Here is a 23605-nt window from a genome sequence, read left to right as displayed (position 1 = left end):
TCTGTCTTGTTATCTACCTATCCATTTATCTATCTATCTCTACTTAATAATGGTTACTTTTATGTGTCTACTTGGCTAAGGTATAGTACTCACTAAACTAGGTGTGGCTACGAATGTATTTTGTAGGTGTGGTTAATATCTACAATAAGTTAAGTTTAAGTAAAAGAGATTACCTTGATAACGAGGGTACGCTTCATGAAACCAGTTGAAGGCTTTAAGAGCAAAACCTAAGGTTTCCTAGAAGATAAGAGTGGAGAAGAAGGAGAAGAGATGGATAACGAGAAGGAGGAGAAGAAGAAAAAAAAGAGAAAGAAGAAGATGAAATGTCATATTAGTTGTGTATCTCTGGAGAATCTGATTACACAATACACAAATACACACACACAAACACACACACACATAAATTACTGGTTTTGTTTATTTGAATCCTGACTATTACCAATAGGTACAAGACATTATTCTAGGTTCTCTGGGAGACACAGATATAGACAGGGAGTTCACCATCTAGTGGAAAAGGTAAGGCAAGGATAAATAATAAATATGCAACAGGAAATAGACTTCTTGACATGGGTTTGGCAAATAATTTATGCCTAATTCTCTAAAAGCAAAGGCAACGAAAACAAAAATTGACAAGTGGGATCTAATTAAACTAAAGAGCTTCTGCACAGCAAAAGAAATTACCAACAGAGTAAACAGACAGCAAACAGATTGGTAAGAAATATTCACAAACTATGCAACTGACAAAGGTCCAATATCCAGAATCTACAAGGAACACAAATGAATCAACAAGCAAAAAACAAAATGTCTGATTATAAAATGGGTGAAGGACATGAACAAACACTTCTCAAAAGAAGACATACACATGCAGCCAACAAACATAGAAAAATTGCTCTGCATCACTAACCATCAGATAAATGCAAATCAAAAACACAGTGAGATACAATTTCACACTGGTTAGATTATTGCTGGTGATTATTAGAAAGTTAAAAAACAGCTGATGTTGGCAAGGCTGCAGAGAAAGGGGAATGCTGTTTATGGGAAGGCAAACTAGTTCACCCACTGCAAAAAGCAGTTTGGAGATTTCTCAAAGAACTTAAAATATAACTACCATTTAACCCAGCAATCTCATTACTGATTATGTATCTAAAGGAAAATAATTCATTCTGTCAAAAAGACAAATGCACTCATATGTTCATTGTAGCACTATTCACAATACAAAGACATGGAATCAACCTAAGTGCTCATCAAGAGTGAACTGGATAAAGAAAATGAGCTACATATACACCATGGAATACTATGCAGTCATAAAAAAGAAGGAAATCATGCCCTTTGGAGCAACATCCTATGTGACCTAACAAAAGAACAGAAAAGCAAATATTTCATGTCTCACTTACCAGTGGGAGTTAATCATTAAATACACATGAACAAAAAGATGGGAAGAATAAACACTGGGAATCACTAGATAAAGAAGGGAGGGAGTGGGGTATGGGCTGAAGAGCCACCGTTAGGTATGATGCTTACAGCCTGGGTGAGGGAATTGCTGGCATCTCAAGCCTCAGCACCACACAATCTACCCACATAGCAAATCTGCATGTGTACCCTTTAATCTGTAATAAAATTCGAACTTTTAAAAAAGTGACAGTAAAAGTACAAGAGAAATAAAGATAAGGTGATTTGGAAGTTTACATAAGGAAGTTACAGATAAGCTAGAAAAAGCCAAGATAGATAAAACCTAATGACTTGTCATTTACTTCTGATTTTATTTACTTATTAATAAAAGTCAGTTTCATTCCAGTTCAGAATTAGACAGTGTTCTCCAAAATTACAGAACTAATAAGATATACATAGACATATAGAAAGAGATTTATTATGAGTGATTGTTTGATGTGATTATGGAGTCCGGGAAGTCTCATGATCTGTTGTTTGCAACCTGGAGGCCCAGGAAAGCTAATGGTACAATTCCAGTCCAAAACTGAATGCCTGAGAACCAGGGCAGGCAATGATGTAAGTCCCAGCTAAAGTCTGAAGCCCCCAAGAATCAGAATCCAATGGTGTGAATTCAAAGGCCTGAGTACAATGAGTGTTGATGTCCAAGGGCAGAAGATGGGTGCTTCAGCTCAAGCAGACTGAATTTTCCCTTTCTTTACCTTTTTCTTCTATTTAGGCCCTCAGAAGATTAAATTACGCCTACCTGCATTGGTAAGGGTGATTTTATTTACTCAGTCTACTGATTCAAATGCCAATATCTTCTGGAAACACATTCACAGACACACTCAGAAATAATGTTTAACCAGCTATCTGGGCATCTATTAGCCAAGCCAAGGTGACAGATAAAGTTAACCATCACATATTCTAAACTTACACAAAGTATATGATTTGCATTTTAAAATCATTTTCACTGTGTATGCTTTAAAAGTTGACTGTGATTCCTGGTTTATATCTATCTATCTATCTATCTATCTGATATACGGATAGATGATTGATGATACATAGACAGATTATTCAGAATTTATTTAATTAGTATGACTTTTTTTTATCACGTTCAATTCATGGTACAGTTTAGTCCAATACTTGGCTTAGAAATCTGTTGTCAAGAGAGCACTATATACATTCTAACACTTTGTCATTACCTAGACGCAATTCAGAGGGAGAGGAATGACGATTAGAATGTCCCTAAGGGAAGGGATATTCCTTTAATTTAATATTTTACCACGCCACATGCAACTTGTGTGCAAAGAGACCCTTAATAAACACAAGTAAAATATGTCTGTGGCAATTACTCTTCATTCCTGGGTCGAATAAAAATCTTGCATTAGCTCCGACTTCATATTGCCAATATGCTACTCAATTTTCTTTGTTGGAACAATTAATAAATGTCATAATAATTAAACAAATTTATAACCTGCCCACTGTTCCCCATTTGTTTTTGCCTTTAGTACATTTGGCTCTCTATCTCATGATTTATTGTTCTTGTTTAGTTTCTTTCATTTCACTTTAAATCTAGACAGCTGAAAAAGCAAGGTTTTTTTAACTGATAAAGAGATCTAAGGTCCAATTAACAATAAATCTCACAAGTTTTTTGAAAATGAGAAAAGCACTAAATTAATTTGATCAGAGAACACTTTCCACCTGGTCAAAAATTTAGTACCAGCTTCCTAGATAAACAAAATTAGGATTTTAGCTAGGAAAGAAAAAGAGCTCTCCTTAGATGTCCTGAGCATAGGGTTAATGTTGGCTTTCTTGGTGTGACAGGCCATATGGCATTAACACAACATATACACATAATAAGTTTAGGTTGAGTAAATTGCACCAAATATCTCCCTTTTTAAATTTGTTCAGATCCATTTTAAAGCGTATTATGCTACCTCCCTGATGAAATAAATAAGAGGCTCCAAGTGCAGTGCTATACAAAGTTCTCTTCTACCCTCTGCAAGGTTCTACCTGCAGGAAGCATTGTTCCTCAGGAATACATATTATGACATATTTTTAATCAGGATTCTACAAGTTAATATCCCTGGAATATTGCTGAGAGAAGCAATTCATCCTTTCATTAAAATCCAAGATCCTTCCATAAAAAAACCAGTAATTATCATATTCATTTGCAGAACAGGAGGTGACAGTTTACAAAGTTGGTTCCAAGTATGGTATTCAAGGACAAAAAATTAAATTAAGCAAACAACTCAACACAATGTGATTTAGATGTTGAAGAGCTTGGAATTGACAAGTATAGAAGATTTCACTGCTTTCTAATAAATTCCACTTAAATGAAACTAGTTAATTGAAATGAAACAAGTCTTTGAGTAATTGCATTACTATGAAGCTTAATAACATTATTTATTTTATCAAAAATCAACACGAAAAAAAAGTGTAGAGACCAATATTCACTACTGTTGGTAACTAACATTATCCCTGTATCCCATGGTTGCAATATTCAGAAAATGTGTGATTTATTGCCCTTCAATTAAAGACTAACTTTCAACACAATTCACTTAATTATGATAAGCATCTAATTTATACAACAGGAACAAAAACACAGTTATGAGGAAATGCTACCTTATAAAGTACAAAAAGGTGAAAAATATTTCAAATTGTGAGAATTATCCTATAGTAAAAAACAAGGAAGAGTATCCGTACGCAAATCCCATCCCCAAGTTTGTCCAATAGAGATACTGTAACATGAATATTTTCTCTCAATATTATTTCAGGTAATGAAACAATCCATCTATATAGACTGAACTTTAAGCTCATTTGAATTCTGAGGAAAGCCTGTACTCATAAAGTTTTAATATACCAGCCCAAATAATACACACCCAAGGCTGAAACAACACCTCAGGGAAATGACTTGTGAAATGTAAAACAACATTAATTCACTAAGAGAAAAATGGTGAAATCTATTGTTTGGCCTTTTGCAGATAAAACCTCTAAACGTTATATTGTTATGGAGCCATTCAGAGTATTTTACCTTACAAGAAACATGGTTAAGAGTTATACCATTTTAAATGCAAAGCAAAAAAAAAAAAAAAAAGAAGAACAATATGTACAGCAAATTGCAATTATGTAAAAATGTGTGTGTCCAAGTGGAAAAGGGTAAGAAAATGATACACAGGATCAAAATAGCTGTTCCATTAGGATTATAGAATTTCTGTTATTCAAAAATGCCATTAATATTGTCGATGTATCAACTTTCTCACTGAAATCAAATAAACAGAAAGTTCAAACAGAAAACCAATCTAGCCAACACAAAATCTAGCTCATGTCTTAGCAAAATTTTTCTTTGTAGTACTATACATTAGTAGCACAAAAATGTACTGCATAATGCATAGGTCAAATTCAATGAGCAAAAGAGAACTAGCAGATTGTGTTGCCCATTAAAATCATTTTAATGATTTAATTTAAAACATTAAAATTGCTCCCTTGAACATCATCTTCAGTGTCTTATTGATCTTTATATTCTTAGCTTAGGTATAGCATATACTAGGTGCTCAATAAAAATTTGTGAAATTAATGAATAAATGATAATTAGTTATATCTAACTTCAAACTTTTCTGTTACAATCATTGTACAGTAACAAATATGACTATGTTTATCTGAGATTCTATTACTGAAAACATAATATTTAATAATTTTTATAAAATTAGCCTGCTGAATCAGAAGCCTTGGGTGATTTATTTTATTACATTTTCCAAATACATAGTAAGTATATATAAATATATATATATTTTTAATGTGTCATTTAGGTCAGTTGACTTTTCAGGATTCTGACATTAGTGAGAAAAGTCAATAATATACATTCTATAAAGAATGTACTCCCAAGGTATTGGGTAATCTAGAACATCATGAGAGCAACATTAAGTACTCTCTTTCATGCAGATCAGTTTAGTTCTTTCATAAGTGCAAGTGTGCACCTGCACACACACACACAACTTTGGGGCTGCAACGTTACTATGCAGTTACCAAGGGCAATGAGTTGGAATAGCTAATAATAACAAGAGAAATTATTTATAAACTTTTTGTCCAAGGTTATTTCCTAGGATATGAACTAGGTATGTGAGAAGTGACGTACACCAATTTGTCAATTTTTCAAAGAACCAATTAGGCTAGCATCACAGAAATTCCTCAGCCTTTAAAAGATAATTTATCCTAACTTGCCTTCTCTAGTGATTCTGAGAGAAAAACGTTTCTCACTATCTTGAAAAAAATCAATGTATTTTTTCAAAATGCTAAAAGCGTGTATCATTGTTCTAAGTCAATCTGATATACAAGATTGAATTTTTACAACATATCTAGTGCACATAACAAGTTCATTTCATATAACTCTGAAGACTAAAATTTAGGAAATTCCCGCATGAAACATATTATGTGACACCTTACATAGAAAAGAGAAATTTGCAGGCTAGCCCTATTAGACATTATATACAGACAAAGGAAAAATAAACAAGAGAGGTAAAGCTGAATTATTTAAAATATGGAGCCACACTGACCACGCTGGTATTGCTAGCAGAGACAAGGCAGGTTATTCTATCTGCCTTTCCCACTTGATTGTGGCAGGAGTCTGCTATGTCTTTACATGGGGTGCTTGCAGGGCCAGCATTTCCTGGGCACCCCTCTGAAGCTGACAAAGATCAAAGCCCTGCATCTCCCAGCCCTCCATCCAGCAGCAAAAACCAGCCAAAATCTCATATATTCTAGCCCCATCCCCAAGTGGCAGAAGACAATCCAAGCCTGGTATCTCCCAATCTACCACTGTGCAACAGAAGATAAACAGGCTTGTTGTCTCCTGTCTCCAAATCCAGATGCAGAGAGTGATTCAGAAACATTTATCAACTCTCTACTCAGTGGTGGAATATGGCCCAGGCTGGTGCTTTCATACTCCAGCAGCACTGAGAGAGATTGACTAGGAAGATTGCTGGCACTAGGTATCTCAAAGACCAGGCTGGATGGGTTCAATAACAGAATGGAGAAGACAGAGAAAAGAATCAGTGAACTTCAGGACACATCAGTAGAATTCACACTATTTAAAAAAGATAAAACAGGCCAGGTGCAGTGGCTCATGCCTGTAATCCCAGAACTTTGGGAGGCCCAGGCTGGCTGACCACGAAGTCAGGAGTTTAAGACCAGCCTGGCCAATATGGTGAAACCCCATCTCTACTAAAAATACAAAAATTAGCCAGGTGTGGTGGTATGTGCCTGTAATCTCAGCTACCACGGAGGCTGAGGCAGGAGAATTGCTTGAACTCGGGAGGCAGAGGTTGCAGTGAGCCAAGATCATACCACTGCACTCCAGCTTGGGTGACAGAGCAAGACTCCATCTCGGAAAAAATAAAAAATAAAAAATATTTTAAAAAAAGAAAGAGAGAAATTGACTAAGAAGAAATGAACAAGGCTTCAGAGATCTAGGAGACAATAAAATTTCTAACATTTAAGGAAATAAAAGAGAACTGAAACATTTGAAGAAATAATAACTCAAAACTTTGCAAATTTCCCTTGCTGGCTTGAGGATTCTTTATTTATCCTTGACTTTTGGGAATTTGACTACTAAATGCTTTGAGGTGATCTTTGCGTTAAATCTGCTTAGTGTTCTATAACCTTCTTGTACTTGAATATCAATACCTTTTATTAGATTTGGGAAGCTTTCCCTCATTATCCCTTTGAATAAACTTTCTACACTGATCTCTGTCTACCTCCTCTTTAAGGCCAATACCTCTTAGATTTGCCCTTTTGAGGCTATTTTCTAGACATTGTAGGTGTGCTTTATTCTTTTTTCATTTTTCTTCTGTGACTGTATTTTAAAATAGCCTGTCTTCAAGCTCATTAGTTCTTTCTTCTGCTTTATTATTTTTGCTGTTAGGAGACTCTGATGTATTATTTAGCATGTCAGTTTAATTTTTCAGCTCCAGAATTTCTGCTTGATTGGTTTTAATTATTTCAATGCCTTTGTTAAATCTATCTGATAGGATTCTGAATGTCTTCGTGTTATCTAGAATTCTGTTGAGCTTCCTTAAAACAGCTATTTGATTTCTCCATCTTAAAAGTCACATATCTCTTTCTCTCTAGGATTATTACCCTGGTACTTTATTTAGTTCATCTGGTTAGGTCATGTTTTCCTGGATGGTCTTGATGCTTGTTGACATTTGTCAGTGTCTGGGTATTGAAGAGTTAAGTATTTATTGTAGTCTTCACAGTCTGGGCTTATTTGTATCCAACCTTCTTGGAAAGGCTTTCCAAATATTCAAATGGACTTGGGTGTTGTGATCTAAGTCTTTGATCACTGCTGCTGTATCTGTGTTAGGTGGCACCCCAAGCCCAGTAATGCTGTGTCTCTTGCAGATTCATAGAGGGACCACCTAGGTGGTCTTGGGTACGATTCAGAAGAATTACCTGGATTACCAGGCAGCGACTCTTGTTCTCTTCCCTTACTTCCTCGTGAACAAATGGAGTCTGTCTATGCTGAGCTGCCTGGAACTATAGGAGGGGTGACACAAGAAGTCCAGTGGCCACCACCAATAGGACTGTGCTGGCTCAGACCTGAAGCCAGTACAACACTGGGTCTTGCCCAAGAACTGTGGTGAGCACTGCCTGGCTACTACCAATATACATTCCACAGTCCAAGAGCTCTACAATCAACAGGTGGCAACTCTAGCCAGGCCTGTGTCCTTCTCTTCAGGGCTGCATATTCCCCCAGCCCTGGCCTGGTCTATAGATGTTGTCTGGCGGCCAGGGCCTGGAGTCAGGGACCTTAGGAATCTACCCGGTGCTGTATTCTGCAGCAGCTGAGCTGGTACCCACGCTGCAAGGCAAAGTCTTTCCTACTGTTCCCTTTTTTTTTTCCTTAAGCAAAGGAGTCTCTCTCCACGGGCACCACCACACCAGGCCCATGGTAAGTACTGCCTGTCTACTGCCAATATTTTCTCAAAGCCCAGGGGCTCTTAGGTCAGCTTGTGGTAAATGCTATCAGGCCTGAGTCTCTCCCTTCCAGGTGGTAGTCTCCCCTGAGGACCAAGGCAGTTCCAAAAATGCCATCCAGGAGCCAAGGCCAATAACTGGGAACTCCCGGAGGCTGCCAGGTGCTCTACCGTACTGTGACCAAGCTGGTATACAAGCTGCAAGACAAATCCCCTTCTACTCTTTCCTCCATCTCTCAGATAGGAGTTTCTCCCTGTAGCCACCACAGCTGAGAATATGCTGGGCCACACCTGAGTCCAGTTTGACTCTGACTCTCACCCAAGGCCCATGGCAAGTAGTGCCTAGATACCACTGTTGCTTATTCAGGGTGCAAGGGCTCTTTAGTCAGCAGGCAATGAATCCTGCCTGTACTGAGTCCTTTTCTTCAAGGCTCCAGGTTCCATTCTGGCCTAATGTGTGTTTAAAAATGTCATCTAGGAGCTGGGGCCTGGCATGGGGGCCTCAGGACTCTGCTTTTTATCCTATTCTACTGTGGCTTAGCTGGTATCAAAGTTGCAAGACAAAGTTCTCTTTAATCCTCCCTCTCTTCTCCTCAAGAAGAAGGAAGGAACCTCTCCTGGAGCTGCGGTCTTCACTGCCTGGGGTTGAGGGTGGGGTAATGCAAGCACTCACTTGGCCATCACAGATGGTGTCTCATTAGGTCACAGGCACCACTAGTCCACTTGCTGTGACCCCAGAACAGCACAAGGACTTGCCCAGAAATTGCAGTTCTTGTGATCTAGGCTGTCTTTTCAGTTTCTTTAGGACCCCAGAGAAGTTTATCCAATGGTGGCAGGGCTTGCCAGAACTCAGGCTCTGACAGCTGGGTAGAGAATTTGCCTCTGATTAGGGCAAGTCTAAATGCTTCCTCCTTGGGTGCCAGCTAAATTCTGCCCCTTGTTGCTTTCCACTGTGACAGGGCAGTACTGACTTCCAATGCAAATTCCCACAGTCACTACACTCTCTGTTCCCCAAGCACTCCATGCCATGCAACCACTGCCAAGGGATGGGGTAGGGCTGGTGTAGGCCATACAATTCTGTCTTTCCTAACATTTTCAGTGCCTCTTTCCTTAATATGATGTTAAAACCAGGTATTGTGATTGCTCACCTGATTTTTTGTTCTTATGAAGGTGCTTTTTTGTGTGGATAGTTGTTCAATCTGTTGTTCCTGCAGGGGGAGTGATCACTGGAAGCTTCTGTTTGGTGCTCTAGCTCCACCTCTGGCAATTTCATTTTTAAAGCCTATCCCTGCCCATGTGGTTCTCATGCACAGCTAGAGTGGGACACTACTACTAAGGCAGTAACGTTAAAGTCATTTTAAGTTATTACAACCCTTAAAGCCCAAGAACTCCAGGTTATAGACATTTCTGAAACCGTCAATGAAAACTGCCTGTTGCTCCTTCGTTCCAAAGTACTAATTATGCCCAAGATACATAAATAAATGACTCATAAAGCCTTTGATGAGACCTCAGTGCAAGTATTTTTAATAGAACAAAGAACTATTTCAATGTAATAATTGTGTTGTCAAACTCTAACTACATCTAAATTGTCCCCATAGCCATATGAAGGATATCATTATTAAAAGTGATTACACATTGACTTACTCCACTGAAATATTTAGGGTCATTGATACTTGTTTTCAAAAGCATATCTATAGTTCCCTATTTGGTTTATTAAAAAGCACCCCCTCATCACCTTAGCTTATTACCACCATGTTCTATTTATTCTACCTTTCAATAATTTTCATGTTTTTCTGTATCTTTAATGCTTTTACCATCACTGCCATGATTCAGACCCTCATAACTTGCACAAAATATAAAAATATATTACCTACTTTCCTGAAACACTTTAGTTGGAGTCCCACTGCATGTTGAATAAAAGCCAATGTACTTCGCAAAACACCTGAAGCCTCTGTGAGTAGGTCACATCTTTAGGTCACATTAGTCTAGTAATAAACCAAATATGTCTTAAAAGACTCTTTATTCCACAGAATTTATGAGACTTGTGAAATTTAAATTTACCATATCTTAGATCATTGTCCTATTTATTTTATTCTCCATTCCTTTCTAAACTAAGAGACAACCTCCTTCAACAACCATCTTGGCTCATCTTTCAGTATTCTTCAACTTCAGTAATCTCTTCACTCCTTGAAATTGAATTGTACTAATAGCCATTTTATCATAAAGTTTACTATATTGGTTTAAGATAATTTCAAAAATATCAATTTATTCTCCTGAGCAAAACTTCATAGTACTTGAGAGCAGGAATCTTCTCATTTATTACTTGGCATCCACAACATCACCTAGCAGTAGTCAGGGTACAGAGCATGTGCTCATAAATTTTACTAATTTATTTATTAAATTAATACTTTCTCATGTACCTACACAAATTAAAAATAAAAAATAAATAATAATAATAAATTCCAGATCTCTAGTACTCGTCAGTCCATCAATATAGGTCTATATATGGTTGCATTAATATTTACACTTAAGTAAACACACATCGATTGCCCATGTGCCAGCAACTCTGCCATGTACTAAAGATCCAACGATTAGTAAGACAAGGTCCTCGCCTTTATGTAAGACAGGATCTTACACTCTTGGTGAAAACATGCATGCAAACAAATTACATCACAGGTTGCTAAGTGCTCTCTTAGAAAGAAGTGCAGGCTTCTATGGCCACACAGAAGAAGATCAATTGTCCTAATTTGATTTGGGGGCATATAAGCCTTCGTAGAGAAAATGATATCTAAATTGGATTGAGTTAAAAAAATAGGATTCACTCTTAGGTATTTATCCGACAGAAATTGGTGCACATATACATTATAAGACATATGTAAGAGTGCTTTTAACAGCTTAATTTTTAATGACATCAAACTAGAAACTAGAAACTACCAAAATACCCATAAATGGTAAAAATTCACACAATGTAATACTAAATAGTGATGATAATTTATGAACTACTGCTACAAGCAAACACATAGATAAAACTCACAAACATAATGTAGAGTCAATGAAACAACATATAAAATAATAAAATAATACATATATTCAAATGAAGTTCAAAAATAGTAAAAATATCTTTAGTTGTGGTGGTTAAGTGTGCAGAGAAGGAGATAGTTACTTTAAAAGATCACGTAGGATATTTTCCTGTCTCTGGAACTACATAAGCGCTTGTCTCCAATTCTCTCTGTGAGGCTGCTTTCGTATTCTCTCTCTCTCTCTCTCTCTCTCTCTCTCTCTGAAAACCCATTTTCTCATGTTAACCATGCATGGTTGATCCAAAATGACAACCTCAGTTCCTAAGTCTAGATCTTCTCAGTGTCCGTTACTGAGTGTTAGTCACAAAAGAAATTAACTGGAATTGCAATGCCCCAATTCCAAATTCCTAGCATGGAGAATATGAATGGTTCTCTCTGGAAAAGATGTATGCTCCTGGTTCAATCAACTGTGGCCAGAGGAGAAAGTCATCTAACCCACAGCTCCTTCAGTAGACTGTTTTAGTAGGCTCTATAGGAACTTAATATATGTCCTATATTATATGACTATAGCAATGTAAGAGATTTCAGTCTTCTGAGATACTACAAACTCACTATTCCAGTCAGTAATCTGTGCCCTCATAGATTTTGTGTATTTTTATCATCATATATCTACTTGTTTGTGTCATTCTTTCATCTTTTTCATACACTTATCCTCATATGTCTAATTCTTTGTTTAATTTGTTCCTCGTTCTTTTTGTCTTGTTTAGTTCTTTCTTCCTCTACTCCCATCACTCCTCTATCTCTCTCTCTCCTATTGTGTTTTCAGAATCCAGTGGTGCATTAATCCTTACAAAGTACATCTCTAACTATTATCAAGAATACTAATTTTATGTAATATGATGGTGAGAACAGATTGACATTGCCAAGGTTAATGGCCAAATCATCTATAACAAGATGCATTTAAAGTCAAATTGGCTGTGTTATTCATGCTGTTTGAAAATGTGAAGAGCATTAGGTCCATTTGTGTGAAGTATTCCACCGTTTCATTTTGGATAGATAATTCCCGCAATATAAAAGTTGGATGGGCGGCCCTTTGGAAATCTCAGGGTTTTCTAAAAATTAAATTAAATTAAAGTTCTGGGATACATGTGCAGGACATGCAGGTTTGTTACATAGGTAAATGTGTGCCATGGTGGTTTGTTGCACCTATCCACCCATCACCTAGATGTTAAGCCCCACATGTATTAGGAAATCTCAGTTTTTACATTCATTCCAAGATTGCTTCTCCTCTGAATAGTGAAAGCGGCAGAGGAAATTGTCATATAAAGAAAGAAAGAGAATGAACAATTGTAATGCATGAATAATGATGAGTATCCTGGGATTTTCATCTCATAAAAACTGGGTGAGGTCACACAAAAGGCAAAACCATTGGCAGTCCGGTAATACATTACCCCACTCATTGGGAAGGCATTCAGAGGCCATTAGACTACTTTGAAAGTGTAACTACAATGATTTCTTTTGAAAGACTGCTACCCACAGTGATGTACTTTGCCAACAGAATTTTGCAAAAGCCTGCACTTTGAATATTTTTGAATATTTCAGAATTTTCACAACAGTCTTAACCCCAGTACCTTGTTACCTTTGTGAAACATCAGTTATTCAGTAATTCCTTATGGTAATAATCATCTGAAAGGATCTACTGTTTTACGCAATTGAGCAAAACAATAACTATTATTTGATGAGTTCATTCAAATATGTAAAACAAAAGAGACAAAATCTGAATAAACCTGCAAACAAAACATAAAACGATTACATTTCATCTTATAGAAAATATATGTTCCCCAAACAATTTCTGATATATTTTTCTCCATATAAAACGAAGACCAATTTCCTCAAAGCAATGACATTCTTTACTATGAAAAATTTTCTGGGTTCGGTTTATCTAAGCAAATGTGTATACAATTTCTACTCCACACAGGCGTAGAGGTAGGCCCAATGGGGGAAAATATATGGTATGGCCCATATGATCTTAGAACTTAAAATCTCTGCACAAATGTGGATAAGCATATATTGGATCTAGTTAGATATCACAGCATGTGTATAACCAAGAAAACAGGAGCAAAGAGAAAAGAGCCTTCTACTAGCGTTTACTGAGGAGATGCATTTGAGTGGGTCCTTGAGGGAAGTTTAAGATATTTTTTAAAAAGCATATATATAGCCATTGCTGGGAAATGAATAGTTGAGAGAAAATGAGAACCAGAACTGGAATGATATAATTGGAACATTAAAGAGGAGATGAATAAAATATTGTTAAGGGAAAAATAGGTTGGACTTTGTGAATGATTGATTGAGGAAGGGAGAAAATACGAAAAAATAATAATAAGGAGGGCTAAATTTGTAATGTATGCTGACTGGGCAGATGGTGAAATCATAACAGAAAATAAGAGCATAAGAATACAGGTTTGGAGAAGTGGAGAGGGACGTAATGATGTGTTTGATTTTATACATAGAATTTGAACTCTACAGATTTATTCATAAAAATTGCAAAAAAAAAATATGAAGAAATGTCCAGAAATAAGTAAAAGGGTAATATATAGAACTATATAGATATATAAATAAACCTTTAAGTACATAAGAAATAAAACTATTAAATTTCAGTCATTGGAGTAGATATACATGAGAGTTATGAATTGAGGAGTGAGGAACACAAATGTTATGAAATATATGAAAAGTTGTCCTTAAAGAATGTAAAAAGGAAAAATCAGAGCATTAAGAGAAGAACATGTAGAAGAATATACCAAACCAATATCGATGAGCTCTTAAAAGAAGAGAGTGGTTAACTGTCATCCCTATTTTCTCATAATTATTAGTAATAAAATACTTTCAAAATCCTGAACTTATATGCCATGAAAAGTTTGTTATCTGGCAGAGGATATATCCATCAATTAATCAACCTGATAATTTTGCATCAGGCAGACAAATTAATTTCCCCTTTCACAATGGTTGTTACGATCTCATAATGCTATTGTGTACACAGCAACTGAGTAGATGAGGAATATATCTATATATAAATATATTATACCTGTAGTTCTGTCTACATTAATCTAGGAGCAAATTACTACAATCATATATCCACTCAACCTCATTGTAGCTTTCTTACCTCTCAGGATTAACACTGACTATGCCTAATACCTGAGTATAATTATTTCCACTGAGCCCCAGTCCTTCTCCCTTTGTAAAATTCAGTGGCTAACAGCTTCACCAGAGGCAAAACAGCAACCTCCATATAGTATTCTTATATCTTAGATTCTGTCACACTACTTAATTTACCTTGGAAGGACAGATACACTATTGCCAGTTTTTAAACGTTCATATTGGATAGTTGTAGCACAATCATTTAAACCGCTCTAAATGGTTCATTGTAGGGCAGGCTGTGAATGGATTTTTCATTGAGGCACTTGGCGAGAGACTCCATAGTAGATCCTGGAAAAGCTCCTTTCTTGAAAAGGTTTCTGTTCAAAAAATAGCTTGGAAAGAAATCCCAACCTAGATATATTTCAGAATGCCATCATAGTTTATTTAAAGTATCACTAAAAATTGAAGACTCCTACTAGAACTTTTTGAATGGCATAAAAAATGGATAACTATTACTGTCAGAGCTTCTGTGTGGCATAGAAATCACAGCAGGAAAAAACAATTAGACAATATGTTAAGTACCTTCTGCTTACCCCCTGAAATACACATATTTATTACGTAATCATTTAGCCTGCAGGTTGTTCCTTTTTAAAAAAGATATTAGGGCCTTTAAAACAATTAAAACATATTTGAATCACACGAGAAGGTTTAAATTTCAAAACCACATTCAGAGTTAACCCCAAGGAGCTAAGCTAGCTGTTTTCATAGAAAAGTCTTCCAATTAGGTTCAAAGGGTGATTTAAATTAATGTTGCTTTTGAAATTGAATTGTATATGAGAAATATTTGGACTTTCTACATGTTATTCCTTACTTCCAAAAAGTGATACCACATCCACCTTTAACAAATATAATTAGAAAAACATATGAGATAAACTAAGTACATTTCATAACAAAGTTGATATAAAAACAAGGTTTATCTAAATCCACATTTGAAACATGTATGTACCTGGTTAGAGAGACTATTGCTACCAAAGACATTTGAAAAGTTGTTTTTGTTTTCCTCCCAATATCACAAACTATAGCTTTTTTTCACTATATTCTAACTCAGCATTTCTATAGCCCTTATCACAAAGCAATGAAATTATATCCAAGATTTTAAAATATGCAAAGACCTTTATCTGCAAGAAGGCTAAGAGGAATAGTTTGGAAGAACTGTTGAGGGCATATATCCAAGGAATGGTTTTAAACATTTATGTATTCACAGTACAACAACCATTGTTTGAGTCCCTTGGTTGAAAGTAAGCAGTAAAATGACACCGATGTATTTTAGACTTTTGTCTTTCCTTGGCATAATCATTAGCAGACTAGTCTAGCTTTTGACACAAAAAAGTGTTTGACTTTTTATTCACTCATTAGAATGAAGTTAAAAAATCAAAATATAAAGAACTTGTAAAAATTTTTGTGAGAAACTACACTGAAAAATGCATTCATGTATCTGAAAGGTTATTTCTACTTTGAGTAGGTTAAGGCAACTGAATTGCTTTTTGAATAGGAATAACACTCTGGCGGAACTTCAAAACAGTTTTATTTATGGAACATACCTCCTAAGGCTTTAAGAGTTTTAACTTGTATGTCAACCGAGTTGGTACCTTCTCAAGTTAGGCTTACCCTACTCATATCACTCCTTTGCTTTTTGTGTACACACACTTAGTTTTAATGCTATATTCATTTGCATTTACTTGATAGGTAGGGACTATGCCTTCCGTTTATTCACAGACATTCCACTTATTTTATAATGCCTGGATAAATGTTCCCTGTAGCTTAGAGTGTAATCTGCACAGAGGAGACATTCAAATGTTTCTGCTTAATAACATAATCAACATAAAGTGAGTATTCAATAAATACTGTTGACTGACTGGTGGTGTTATTCCAAACACTTTTCTAATATTATTTAGGAGAGTTATTTTTCAAATCAAAGTCATTTATTTAGTGTCATTCATCATATTTAAGTAACGGAAAGAAGAATGGCATAATAATTTACTTTTGAAATAAGCCTCCCAGCTTATCATATTCAAGCATCTCTCCCAAAAGATTGTTGCTGATATTAATATCAGCTAGCATAATTTTTAGTGAAACCCTCTCTTGTCTAAATTTCCTGAATACTCTCCTTTCAAACCTTATCATCTTCTAAGTTTTGCTATGAGTTGAATCCACTTAACTTCACCTGTGTATGGACAATAGGTGAATAAGAATTGTGCACAAAAGTATTTCATGTCCTGCATGACACAAGTTTAATATGATAAATGAGTTTCTGTGGAGAAGATTAAATTTCTATGTGATAAAGGCCAATTTTAATTTAAAGGGAATATACCTTTAAATTAGTTAAGTCAAGGAGTGCTGCCTGAGATAAATAATTTGCTATTGTTGCACACAGCTATCAGTAGTTGACTGTAATATTCTGAGTGAATAACTTAATGGAAAGTATAACTGAAATGAATAAGTCATGCCAAATAGTACACATTTTACAAAATTTTAATAAAATACCATCTACTTACTTCTGAGATAGTCTCTTCTTAGAAATTGGTATCATCAATTTCTGACACCAACCTCAGCTGTCACTATCCCATCAGAATATGGAATGGCTTAAGTGTTACTTGTGCACACAAACACCAAAGTAGTTCTCATGGTTGATGTCGCTTTGATTTATTTTAATGTATACTCTCTCTAAATTAAGGTTAGCCTATCTTACCCAGGAATATTCTATTTCTCACAGAAACTCTCATTTCTCTTACAAAGCCACTGTCAATCTTTTAATTGTTTCCACAGCCTCCCTCAGATTGCCCCCTGCAGCTCACAAAGTGGATAAGCATGATAAAATGTTAAGACCATCCAAGGACTTTACTCATGTTTTTCTTATCCTCATTTAAAAACAGCACAAAATAATGTATTCCAAAAACACACTAAAAGTTCATAAGATATTGAACAAATGTGGGTTCTGAAAACCATCCTTTATCACCAAGGTATTTATAGAATATAAACCCCAAGATCTTCAAAAGCCTCCTTTAAAACTAGACTTACATTTTGAGGTAACTATGCTTCCAGTGAGCCTCATTCCCAGACAGAATTCAGATGGCATGTAATCTATCAATCGTCGGCCTACTAAAAAGCACCTGGTAATCAGTCTGCTCTGGGATAAGGTTCAGCAACCATACATGAATCTTTCCTTATGCATTTAAATTGCACTTCTAAAAGCCTTATCCCTTTGTGCCTCCAAATTTCCCTAATTATTTTAATTGCCTGAGCAATTATCATTTGTCAGTTCAGAAATTAAAGGAAAACAATGACAAATATCAGACTTTGGGTATTAATTCTTGGCACTAATAACATTTTGCTTATTACCCCAATTTTAATAGCAATATTACACTTTGGATAAGAGTTATTTTTAATTCAACAAGTTGCTGAAGATCTTTCATGCTTTTCCTAAAATGATGCCTCTGAGGTGAGGTGACCTACATGTGGAAAATACCGCATTGAAAGATTTCTTTTCATAGAAAAGCAGAAAGTCATAGGAGTACATTTCTTTTCCGAGTTTAAATTGTGGTGGGTGGGGGTGGAGGAAAAATACGTGAAGTAAAAGACAAAATATTTAATGGGAGACTTATATTTTTGGTTGATTTAGAAAATCACAAGAGAATATCTTCCTCACTCTGAATATGAGAACAAGTTGTATAAGCTACAATAAGAATATTTTGACATATTGAGGAGACAAGGATGCAAGGAACCTGAAATGATCTGAATTATATAAAGCTATGAGGCCTTCTTAGGAAAAATAAAACACACATACCTGCTTTCTCTCTTGAGCAAGGCAGGAAGAACAGCAAACTTGTCATAGACTGGTGAAAGGATAATCCAGACCAATATGTAAACAAACTTTTATTCACCACATGTGGACTAGAATGTTGGAGTACAGTCCAACGAAGCCCTAGTCACAGAGCAAGTCTGCACTATCTTGCTGATCCTTTCCCATGGAACTTTCCCTAAGTACAAAGTGACAGTATACCAAAAGGCTAGTGACAGGACAGGAGAGCTAAGAGACCCTTCAAAGGTGAACAAGGCCCTTACTGACTAAATGATATCAAAGTTTTGGACATTAAACCAAATATGAGATCCTGAAATATACTAGGCTTCACTAAGGTATATGGCCCACCAAAAAATCTTGGGGCACAATAGCAGAATGGAGATACATAAACCTTGGCTTAGAAAACCAGAGGTAAAGCTACAGAGCAAGGATAATTCCCCAGTGATCTAAGATGTTGGTTGCTGAAACATACAACAGAAAGCTTCTTTGATTCATAAATCTGACAGGTAGATTCTAAGGCATACAGAGATCACCAAATTTTCAAATGTGCACTAGAAATAAACTCTGAATAAGGAGAATGCCTGATTCTACCTTCAAAATATTTGATACTAGTGATGAACTAATGAACTGCTATTAGCTAAATGTGTAAAATGTCCAGGTCTATGAAGTCTTGCCTGAGATGAGGAGAATGAGATACAAATTCAGGGAGACTGAGACATCCAAAAATTGGGGGGAGAATATCAGTTTGGAAGTAGAGCCCAGTAGAAACACTCTAGAAATCTGCATTGGAGTTCTCATGCATCACTGGGCAAATGCTGAGCTTCAGTTTCATTGGACGAGACTTCACTAGGCCATGCAAAGAACAAATACCAGGTAAGGACAACAGCCAGAGGAAAACAGTCAGTTGAACAACTACCAGCGCTCACATGAGATTGAGAGATGTTTGATTTAGCAGCAACTAGAGTTGAGAGACATCAATGAACACTCAAGGAATACAATATGAACACCATGAAGGTCACAACATAGAAGAGAAACTAAATTGGTACTAGTAAGGCAGAACCTAGACGTACACTAAGAAAGCTTTAAAAAGAGATTTAAAGGATACAAATGATTCCAAATATCTTCACTCTTTATAGAGAGCCATGTATAGCCAGACACACAACAATATAATATTCATAATGTCCAGGACAGAATAAAATTGAATAGGCATGTAAAGAAGCAAGAAATTTTGTTGCAAAAAAAAAAGAGAAAAATCAGTAAATAGAAACATATTTTAAAAATGACAGAGATAATGGAATAATGGCCAAAAACTTTTCAAATTTGCAAAAAATTCATCACCACATTGAAGAAATTCAATGAATGAAAGTAGAATCAATGCAAAGAGATACACAGCCAGACGCAATATAGTCAAAATGGTGAAAGACAAAGACAAAGAGAAAATACTGAAAGTAGCAGATGAAAAATGATTAATCATAAGTGAATCCAATGAGATTTAACAGTTGATCTCTAATAAAAAACAATTGAGGTAAGAAGGCAGCGAAATGACATATTCAAACTCCTGATAGAAAAAAAAAACACAATCAACCAGGAACCTTATATTAATCAAACTACCTTTAAAAAATGAAGGCAAAATAAATATTTTTTCTATTTTTTCATCATAAATCTACTTTATTGAGAAAGAGATACTGTGTCTATCTCGAATTTTAGGATAGTCCATCAAATGTAGGAATAAGGATACCAATTTTTCCGTGTACATATCCCTAAGTTTTTAAAATAATTTTTACATGAACTTTATACATTTTTTTTTTACTTTTAAGTTTGGGGTATATGTGCAGGTTTGTTACATAGGTAAACTCGTGTCACAGGAGTTTGGTGTGCAGATTACTTCATCACCCAGATATTAATCTAGTAACCAATAGTTACTTTTTCTGCTCCTCTCCCTTCTCCCACTCTCCACTCAAGTAGAATCCAGTGTCTGTTGTTCCTTCTTTGTGTTCATAAGTTCACATAATTCAGCTCACACCTATAAGTGAGAACATGCGGTATTTTGTTTTCTGCTTCTACAGTAATTTGCTAAGGTTAATAGCCTCCAGCTCCATCCATGTTCCTGCCAAAGACATGCTCTTATTCTCTTATTTGTTTTGATAGCTGCATAGTATTTCATGGGTGTATGTACCACAAATATTTTATCCAATCTGCCATTAATGGGCATTTAGGTTGATTCCATGTCTTTGCTATTGTGAATAGTGTGGCAATGAACATTCACATGTGTGTGTCTTTATGGAAGAATGCTTTATATTCCACTGGCTATATAGTCAGTAATGGGATTGCTGGGCCAAATCATATTTGTTTTTAGCTCTTTGAGGAATTGCCATACTGCTTTCCACAATGGTTGAACTAATTTAACTCCCACCATCAGTCTATAAATGTGTTCCCTTTTTGCCACAACCTCGCTAGCATCTGTTATTTTTTGGTTTTTTAAAAATAGCCATTCTGATTGGTGTGAGACATATCAATGTGGTTTTTATTTGCATTTCTTTAATGCTCCATGATATTGAGCTCTTTTTAATATGCTTATATGCTGCATTTGTGTCTTATTTTGAAAAGTGACTGTTCATGTCCTTTGTCCACTTTTTAATGAAATTTTTTTCTCTTGTAAATTTAAGTTCATTAGAGATGCTGGATATTAGATCTTTGTCAAATGCATAGTTTGCAAATATTTTGTCCCATTCTATAGATTGTCTGTTTACTCTGTTGATAGTTTCTTTTGTTGTGTTCTTGTTTAATTAGATCCCATTTGTCAATTTCTGCTGTTTGTTGCAATTGCTTTTTGTGTCTTTCTCATGAAATTTTTGCCCATTCCTATGTCCAGGATGGTATTGCCTAGGTTGTCTTCTAGGTTTTTATTGTTTTGGATTTTATATTTAAGTCTTTAATCCATCTCGAGTTGATTTTTGTATATGGTGTAAGGAAAGAGTCCAGCTTCAATTGTCTGCATATACCTTATCAGTTGTCCCACCACTGTTTATTGAATAGGGAATCTTTTCCCATTGCTTGTTTTTGTCAGCTTTGTCAATGATCAGATGATCACAGGTGTGTGGCCTTATTTCTGGACTCTCTATTCTGTTTCGTTTGTCTATATACCTGTTTCTGTACCAGTTCCATGCTGTTTGGTTACTGTAGTCCTGTAGTATAGTTTGAAGTTGGGTAGCATGATGTCGGGTAACATGATGCCTCCAGCTTTGTTCTTTTTGCTTAGGATTGCTTTGGCTATTCAGGGTCACTTTGGTTCCATTTGAATAAAAAAAAATTCTAGTTCTGTGAAGACTGTCATTGGTAGTTTGATAAGAATAACATTGAATCTGTAAACTCTTTTGGGCAGTATGGTCATGTTAATGACATTGATTCTTCCTATCAATGAGTATGGGATTTGTTTTCCATTTGTTTGGGTCTTCTCTGATTTCTATGAGCAGTGTTTTGTGATTCTCATTGTAGAGATCTTTCACCTCCCTGGTTAGCTGTATTCCTAGGTATTTAATTCTTTTTGTGGCAGTTGTGAATAGTATTGCCTTCTTGATTTGGCTCTTAGCTTGGCTGTTGGTATATAGAAATGCTAACCATTTTTGTACATTGGTTTTGTATCCTAAAACTTTGCTGAAGTTACAAACTGAAGGAGTTTTTGGGCTGAGACTATGGAGCTTTCTAGATACAGAATCATGTTGTCTGTAAACACGGATAGTTTGATTTCCTTTCTTCCTATTTGGATGCCATTTCTTTCTTTCTCTTGCCTGATTGCTCTGCCTAGGACTTCCAATACTATCTTGAATGGGAGTGTTGTGAGACAGCGTACTTGTCTTGTGCTACTTTTAAAGGGAAATGCTTCCAGCTTTTGCCCATTCAGTATAATGTTGGCTGTGGGTTTGTCATAGATGAGGCATGTATATTTTCCAAAATTCCTCTTGTAATTAATTTCTAGACTTATTCCATTGGGCTCAGAGAAGATGCTTCACATGATTTCAGTTTATTGAATGTTTTAAGACTTGTTTTGTGAGACCTAATATACAGTCTATCCTTGACAATGATCAATGCGCCAAGGAAAAGAATGTGTATTCTACAGCCATTGGATGAAATATTCCATAAATATCTGTTAGGTTCACTTGGTCTATAGTGCAGACTAAGTGCAATGTTTCTTTGTTAATTTTATTTCTAAAAGATCTGTTCAATGCTGAAAGTGGGGTGTTGAAGTCTCCAGCTATTATTATTGCATCAGGGCCTATCTCTCCCTTGAGCTTTAAGCTTTATATATCTGGGTGCTTCAAAGTTGGGTGCATATATATTTGTAATAATTATATCCTCTTGCTGAATTGACCCATTTATCATTATATACTGACCTATTTATCATTATGTACTAAATTTCTTCCCATATATAATACAAATCCCCCTATTTGCAGCCCACAATAGTAATTTTCTCATATCTCTATTACCCTTCAGTAAGTTTCCTTACCACTGTTCCAGTTACTCAGTTCAAAAACAATGACATACATTTCAAGTTTTTGTTGCAGACACACCCCACTTCTGGATGCCAGTTATGTTTCAGTTATCTATCACTCTGTAACAGACATTACAAAAGCCAGTAACTTAAAATAACAATGATTTATTTCATACAATTCTACAGATTGACTCAGCACGTGTTCTGCTCCAAATGGCATCAGTTGGAATTATTCATATAATTTTACTGAACTGGGAGTTCAGTTGGGTCACCTTAGTTCTCCCTGTATTATAGATTTTTTGCCAGAAGGCTTCTCATCTCCTGGGGTTTTTCTACATGTTCTCCCTAGTAGAAGAATGAGACAGATTCTCTTACAAAAGAGCAGGTGGTTTCCAAGAGCAAAAGAGGAAGTACACAGGTTCTGATGATTCCTGGAAGTGGAAGCAGCACCACTTCCACTGTATAATATCAATCAAAAACTCACAAAGACAATTAAGATTCAAGGAAGGTGATAATAGACTCTAATCTGTTTATGAGAAGAGTACCATACCATATTGGGAGGGGGAGGGAAATTTTTGACAACCAATATTTCGAACATAGCAACCTACAGAAACAAGGACCTCAGCAACCCCTGATTAAGATACATACAAGAAAACCCCAGCTGAGTGCTTATAGTAAAATGGCTGCTAACTAATGAAAA

This window comes from Nomascus leucogenys, chromosome X (genome assembly GCF_006542625.1).
Source record: "Nomascus leucogenys isolate Asia chromosome X, Asia_NLE_v1, whole genome shotgun sequence".
NCBI lineage: Eukaryota > Metazoa > Chordata > Mammalia > Primates > Hylobatidae > Nomascus > Nomascus leucogenys.
Note: the sequence above shows the minus strand (reverse complement) of the source record.